The sequence below is a fragment of the Gossypium arboreum genome, chromosome 6, assembly GCF_025698485.1.
Source record: "Gossypium arboreum isolate Shixiya-1 chromosome 6, ASM2569848v2, whole genome shotgun sequence".
NCBI classification, from domain to species: Eukaryota; Viridiplantae; Streptophyta; class Magnoliopsida; order Malvales; family Malvaceae; genus Gossypium; species Gossypium arboreum.
The window spans coordinates 98522410-98530211 of NC_069075.1; the positions used below are offsets into that span (position 1 = coordinate 98522410).

General features: G+C 35.8%; 1 non-coding gene across 1 annotated transcript; it reads left to right on the forward strand.

The window, feature by feature from the left end:
• Positions 1 to 3865: 3865 nt before the first annotated feature.
• LOC128294686 (small nucleolar RNA R71) lies at positions 3866 to 3972 on the forward strand. Its single transcript, XR_008284993.1, has one exon. It is a non-coding gene; the product is annotated as a small nucleolar RNA R71 (small nucleolar RNA).
• The last annotated feature ends 3830 nt before the right edge of the window (positions 3973 to 7802 follow it).

The window sequence follows — 7802 nt, forward strand, 5'->3', positions numbered from 1 at the left end:
TTAAGCACTCATCAGTCAATATGAAAAGTTATTACCATAGGCTTGCGTGAAAATCAAATCTCTACCACTATATATTAAGGTGATACATCAATCAAAAGGTCTTTAGAGGGTTGTAACCTGGCTTTGGTTAGGGGGTGTGGTCACAAGCTGAAAAAAAAGCTTAGAATCGAGATTGAATTGAAAAATTACCTAACTAAAAAAATACTAAAACTAACAAATTACATTCCAAATTAGATGATCCTAGAATTGAGCTTTTCTTCATGGATAACATCGTTTTAATCCAAGCATTACATAATTTCGTAATAAGCTAGACCATCTCAGTTGCAGCAACTTCATTTTTTTAAGAACAAATCAAGTAACATAGAACTTTGCTAACTATTAAAAATAAAACATAGCTAAGCAATTTATTCAAATCAAATCTCGACAAAAATGGGGATCAAATTAATTGAGGGGATTTCAACAATAATGGGTTATGGGTTAATATTGAGGGTAAATCAATGAATGGCTTGTTAGGCTCAAGGGAGTTCACTAAGGGTTAATTATGAAGGTAGACTTTTATGGAGTGAGTGGGTTAAACCTAAGTGCCTTTATCATCTCAACATATCAAATCAATGGTGTGGTCTTGACATGCATAATCGAAGCAAGTTCTAGAATAACAAATCAATATTGATGCACTCATAGCAACAATAAAAGTGAGAATGAAAGAAATAATATATGCTCTAAAGGCTTAAGAGCTCACAAAAATTATGGCTTTTTGATGTCAAACCTGTAAACTCAAAACTTTAAGATAATACCTCAATTCAGGGAAACAAACTAGAAATTTTAATGCTAAAAAATTTCAACTTATCATATTTGATTCCCTAATGTCTTAAAGTTTAAACAATCAATGCACAGTTACTTATGATTTAATTCAAAACATATCAATAAAAATCATGGGTCAATCAAAATTTATTCTAATAATGATATGAGAAAATTATTTGAGACAAGATAAAAATTCTGGGGTTTTCTGGTAATGATATAAATAACCCCCCCACACTTTAAGATGTATATTATCCTCAATATACAAAGATAATATCAAAAGAGAGGGAGAGAAGTGAAACTGCCCTGAAATTGTGGATGAAATCCCTAGATTAGCGAGAACGAGAATTGAAGATAAAGCTGAAGGAAAGGCATGATTCTGAGGGATAAATGAGAAGACACCACTGTGAAAGAGAATTAAGGGAATAATTTGATAATAATTATAAAGATAAGCAGAGTTTAAAAATATAAACATGAGTCTTCAAAAATAAATAGAAATAAAAGTAAAAATAAAAATAATATAAGTTTAAAAAGATGCACAGCCATGTGGGTAGTGTCCAGCCCATGTTTATCACGAAATGAGGAATCGTTCCACGGCCTAAGGACACGCCTGTGTGTCTAGGCCGTGTGGTCACATGGTCATATCGCACGACCGTGCACTATGTGGTTCGCTTCTCCAATGCCCGTGTATATATGGGCACGCCTGTGTTCTTTTGACAGTCTCGACCACAGGTGGTGGGCACAGGCGCGTCGCTCCCCCGTGTTACTTTTTTAGTTTCTACCATGGCTTCTAGAAACGGGCGTGTCACCCGCCCGTGTTAATTTGGTAGGATTTCCCACTGCTATGTCGCACGACCGTGGCAATGTATCGAATCCCGTGTTGGGGAAAAATTTTGCTCTATTTTCACACGTCGTATCACACGGTTGTGTCGCCTCCCTTGGTATGAGCACGGCCTAAGGCACGTCCGTGTGCCTAACCATATGGATTTGGAAAACTTGTGTTCAATGACTCAGTTAATGATCTAGATGTTAAAAACTAAAATTTAAGGAAATCAACATTGTTAGTGCTCGGGCTGCTTCCCGAGAAGCACTTATTTAGAGTTTAAGCTCGATTTACCTCTCTGTTGTGTGGTCATAATGGTGCGAGGAGTGTACACTCCTCATTCCTGCTATCAATTTTATCAAAATAACGTTTTAGGTGACAACTGTTTATCTTAAACGTGCCGAATTTGAAATGAGTTACCTTGACTGTACCGTATAGAAAAATGTTAAGTACCGTAAAAGGGATTGCTCCATTAGGTTCAGAAGTGGGAATGCGAGGGACTGCTACATCTAATAGTACTTCGTCTCCAACCTTAAGTTGATTTGGTGAAACATTGAGTCCGTCATGGCGTGGTTTTGGTTTATCGTGTGTTCTCGGTTTCTGTGTACGCCATTCATCTAGTTCCTTTATCTGTAGCCTTCGTTCTTCATAGTTGAGTCCTTTGTTGTTACTTGAACATGGCTCATATATGCTCTTCGAACATATTTCCTGCAAAGAAGGCTACACCACATGATCAGTATTAGTAGAATTACGAGCTTGAAGAGTGATTGTTTCATCACCCACACGAAGTGTGAGTTCACCTGTACCAACATCAATAATAGTTTTAGCAGTTGCTAAAAAGGGCCTTCCTAAAATTAAAGGCACGTTACTATCCTCTTCTATGTCTAGAATAACAAAATCAATTGGGAATATAAATTTGTCAATTTTAACAAGTACATCTTCAATAATACCCCTAGGAAATCTAATTGTTTTATCTGCCAATTGAATGTTCATCCTAGTTTGTTTGGGTTTCCCAAGACCTAGTTTTTTAAACCTTTTATAGGGCATGACATTAATACTAGCCCCTAAATTAGCCAAAGCATTGTTAACGTTTAAAATACCAATGAAACAAGGAATCGTAAAACTCCCTGGATCTTTCAACTTGTTAGGTAGTTATTCTATAGAATGGCTGAGCAAACTGCGTTCAACTCTACATGCGACGCCTCATCCAACTTCCACTTGTTTCCTAAAAACTCCTTTAAAAATTTAACTACGTTTGGCATCTGCGAAAGAGCTTCAATAAACGATAAGTTAATGTGTAATTTCTTTAATAGTTTAAGGAATTTACCAAATTGTTCATCTGTGTGGTCTTTCCTTGTCACACTGGAGTATGGCACACGAGGTTTGTAGTCTCTACTTACCGGTTTTTGCTCATTGTGGTCCATCTCACCTTTACCTTTACTTACCACAATTCCTTGCCTTGGTTTTGGTTCAGGTTCAACTAACCCTTCTTCAGCTTGAACGATAATCGCATTAAATTGCTCCCTTGGGTTAGTTTCAGTATTACTCAGCAAATTACCTTGTGGTTGTTAAAAAATCAATTTAGCAAGCTGGCATATTTGAGTTTCGAGCCCTTGGATCGATGCTTGTTGATTCTTAAGTGTTGTCTCGATATTCTGAAAATGAGTTTCTGACACCAAGATAAATTTCATTAGCATTTCCTCAAGGTTCGGTTTCTTTTCCTGCTGGTAAGGTGGTTGTTGAAAGCTTGAGGGATGTTGTGGCCTTTGATTTCCTTGACAACACCACGAGAAGTTGGGATGGTTCCTCCAACCTGCATTATAAGTATTATTGTATGGGTTATTTTAAGGTCTAGAATTATTGTTACCCATATATTGAACTTGTTCCTCCTCGGTGCTATGGTTGAAAGATTGATATTCTGTGTGTACTCCTCTTCCATTTAAATCACACCTCATCACTGGATGTACTTGAGTAGAACCACATAAACCGTCAATCTTTTTATTTAAAAGTTCTACCAGGTTAGATAGCATAGTAACCGCGTCGAGGTTGAAAACACCAGCTGCTTTTGTCAGCTTTGTTCTTATGACTTGCCACTGATAGTTATTCAGTGACATCTTTTTAATAAATTCGTAAGCCTCTTCAGGTGTTTTGTTGTTTAAAGTTCCACCAGTGGTTGGGTCGATAAGTTGCCTTGTTGAGGGGTTCACACCGTTGTAAAAAGTATGAACCTGCAGCCATCAAGGTAACCCATGGTAAGGGCACCTTCATAATAAGTCCTTGTATCTCTCCCATGCATCATAAAGAGTTTCTAGATCCATCTGCACAAAAGAAGAGATATCATTATTCAATTTAGCTATTTTAGCCGGCGAAAATATTTAAATAAAATTTTTTCGGTCATTTGTTCCCAAGTAGTGATTGACAGTCGTGGTAACGAGTTCAACCATTGTTTCTCTTTGTTCCTCAATGAGAATGGGAAGAACCGAAGGCGTATGGCATTGTCAGAAACGCCGTTAATCTTAAAAGTGTCGTAAAACTCCAGAAAATTTGCCAAATGAGTGTTTGGACCCTCTTCCTGCAAACCACCAAACTGAACAAACTGTTGTATCATTTGAATCGTGTTAGGTTTCAATTCAAAATTACTTGCCGCAATAGCAGGTCTAACTATACTCGATTCGACTCCTGTTAAAGTAGGTTTAGCATAATCATACATAGTACGAGGAGCAGGATTCTGATTTACTAAATCAGTAGCAATCACAAGAGGTAGTGGATTTTCCTGATTTTCAGCCATCTCCTCGGTTGTGGTGTGAATATCGTCCTCTCACTCTTCCTCTATGTTTCTTAGGTTTCGCCTTATTTCTCTTTAGTTTCTACAAGCTGTGCTTTTGATCTCACTATCAAAAAGTGATGGTCCCGACGGGTTTCTTCTAGTCATAAACTATAAAACCTGTCAGAAGAAAATAAAAGAAAATTTAGTAAATCAAAACAAAATTAAAATAAAATTTAAATTGCAATAAAATAAATGGCTAAAGTAATGAAATTTAAGTGTTCCTAATATCTTAGTTCTCCAGAAACGGCGCCAAAAACTTGATGGAATGTCTCGTGATAAGTTTTATATTTATGATTGATCGTACTTGAAACCTAACTATTATCACAATAAAGGCAAGCGCACCTATTGAACAATAGTATAGCTTATAGTAAGACCGGAATGTCAAACCCACAGGAACTAAAAGCACTAATGTTTGTTTTATCTATCCTAAAAACAAAGAGGTTTGTTTTATCTAAACTAATTAACTAAACTAAGAATGCACAGGAAGTAAATTGGGGAAATATTTTTGGGAAAATTGATTGACTTAGACAATACCCAAGGAAAAATTCACCTAGACTTCACTTGTTATTTGACTCTGAATTAGACACTTTATTCACTTGACTTGATCCGTAGAAATCCCTAATTTATATTATTATCTCTAGAGACTAACAACGTCTAACCCTAGGTTGATTAATTGAAATCTCTTTCTAATTAAAACCCCTAGTGTTGCATGGATTCCCTTATTAGGTTTGACCCTAATCCGGTAGATTTATGTCGCCTTATGTCTAGGGGTGCAATCAACTCCGCTTAATTATGCTAGATCTACTTTTAGACAATGACTTTTGCTCCTCTGAATAAGCACATCAATACTTGAATCAATATCTTGGAATATTAAAGTAAGAACTAAGAACACATAATTAAGAACAAATCAAGTATTTATCATATAATTTAGAAAATAATAACAAGATCCATCTTAAGTTTCATTCACCTTAGGTATTTAGGGGATTTAGTTCATATGTGTAAAAGAAAACATCTCAAAAGAATAATGATAACAAAACATAAAGAAACCCAAAAATCCTGAAGGAAATTGAAGGGAGATCTTTAGTCTTGAAGGAGAATCTGGCTTCTGAGATGGATCAATTGGATTTCTTCGAGTAATTCCTTGCCTTCTACTCTGTGTGTCCTCTAGGTGCCCTTCTAGGGTGTTTATATAGGCTTTAGAATGCTTCTAAACCCTCAAAAGTGCCCTTTTCCGAATAAAACTAGACTTGGGCCTGACAGGGGCACGCCTGTGTGGGGTGGCTTAGGTTGTGTTAGAGTCTGGTAAATAGACACGGGCATGTGGTCTACCTGTTAGGGGAAGTCCAGGCCGTGTTGATTTCCTATGTTGACCCACTTTCTCCATTTTTGGCCCGTTTCTTGCTCTTTTTACTCTCCTATGCTCACCTAAGTATAATACATGAAATTAAGGAATTAGGAGCATCGAATTCCACAAATCTAATGATAATTCATCAAAAAATGTGCTAAGAATAGGATAAAAATATGTAAAAATTACGACTTACCATGTTGGTTGGAAAAAAAACCCCTGCAGTAATTTTTCTCCACGTCAAATAATGATATCACGATACTCACAACAATTTACAAGTAAGGGGCCTTTTGTGGTGGATATTGTGATACCAAGGGTAGGTATCATGATACCACTGTAGAGGAATCTTTCTCTTCTTCATTTTTGTCCTGTCAGAGATTTTACGACTTTCATGCTTCAGTGTTGCAATACCCCCTTCTAAGTGATGCTTTCACTCACAATTGGGCCTTCGATGACTCCCTACGACATTCAATCAACCATTAAGTTCCCCAATGGCACAAATAACCATTTTGGACTATAAAATGAGGAAAAGAGGCGATTTCACAAATCTAGTTGTAAAAACTGGAATTATGTAAAAAGTATGAAAAATACATTAAAAACACTTAAAAATAAGCTCGTTAATTAAAAAATAAGGCCTAAATTGACACATCAATTTGTGGCAGATCAGTAAATAATTTGAATTGCTAATTGTTCATTTAAAGAGATGCATGCTTAATAGATTGTTGCTAGGTGACTAATCCGAGAAAGACCTTAGGCATTGTTTGTAGAGCCTTGAGCCTAAAGGACCAACCTTAAACATGATACTATCCCTAGTTCCCAAATTTGAGCTTTACATTGTCCCTTTTAATGAACTTTTATATTTGAAACCTTGAGCCAGAATTGAGTTTGAAACTCATCTATTCATAGCCCTTGAAGTTTATAATGCACTATTGAATGGACGTCAGGCCATTGACATCGAGGCTTAGGTAGGAACATTACAGAGGTCTCTCAAAAAAAATGTACTTGAGTGATTAGTGAAGAGGGGTCAATTTAGCTCGTAATTGATTCTTTCTAGAAATAGTGCTTAAAAAGAAAAGAAAATTTTGAAAGAAATCAAAGTGAGGATCAAAAGCATTGTGAGGGAAAAGAACAAAGTATAAAAATGCTCAAAAACAAGAAAAAAATAGGAGCATAAAATAGTCTCGACATCATAGTGCACCAAAAATGAGCTAATATTGACCATTCTCTTCCACATTATTGAAGAAATAAGGAAGATGAGAGAAAGAAAAATAATGTGGTGAGATGTAATGATCACATTTGGGGGGAATTGGGAACAATGTCGTTTGCTATACTATTTATAATGCTTGAACCATTTTGAGATGAACTTCTTTTGAATCTGTACCAACCTTAACCTCAGAACGTTACAAGCTCAAGAGTCCTTTGGGACCCGAATAAGTCACTGACACATTAATTTGTATATAGCTTGCATTTGTTAGAACGAGCATGAATAATTCTTTTTAAATATCTATGAGCGATCTATATAATTTATTTTGATCGATAACATTCCTACATATGTTCATTTGCATTGTCTCTACCTTTATTAACACTTTAACTTCTTGAACTAATAATGTTCACATTAGGAGTTAGTAAATTAGCTAGATATCATTTTTAAATTACATGTGAAGTAATTTTTATACAAATTTGATGTTGTACGACTATATAACTTAATTACCTAATATAGTCTAAGAGTTGTCTTTTTGCATGTTTTGTGTGTTCACTTGAGGACAAGCAAAGACTTAAGTGTGGGGGAGTTGATCTGCCACAAATCGACGTGGCAAATTAGGCTTTTTCGACGCACTTAAAGAGCTTTTTCTTAAGAAAAATAGAGTTTTAAGCGTAGTTTTTCATTATTTTCATTATTTTTGGACGATAAGTGAAAATGTTTCAATTTTGTCTCTTTTTTTTTTACTCAAATTAGCCGCTAGTGCCATTTGAAGGTAGGGACATGTCAGAGGTAAAAAAACAAGTGA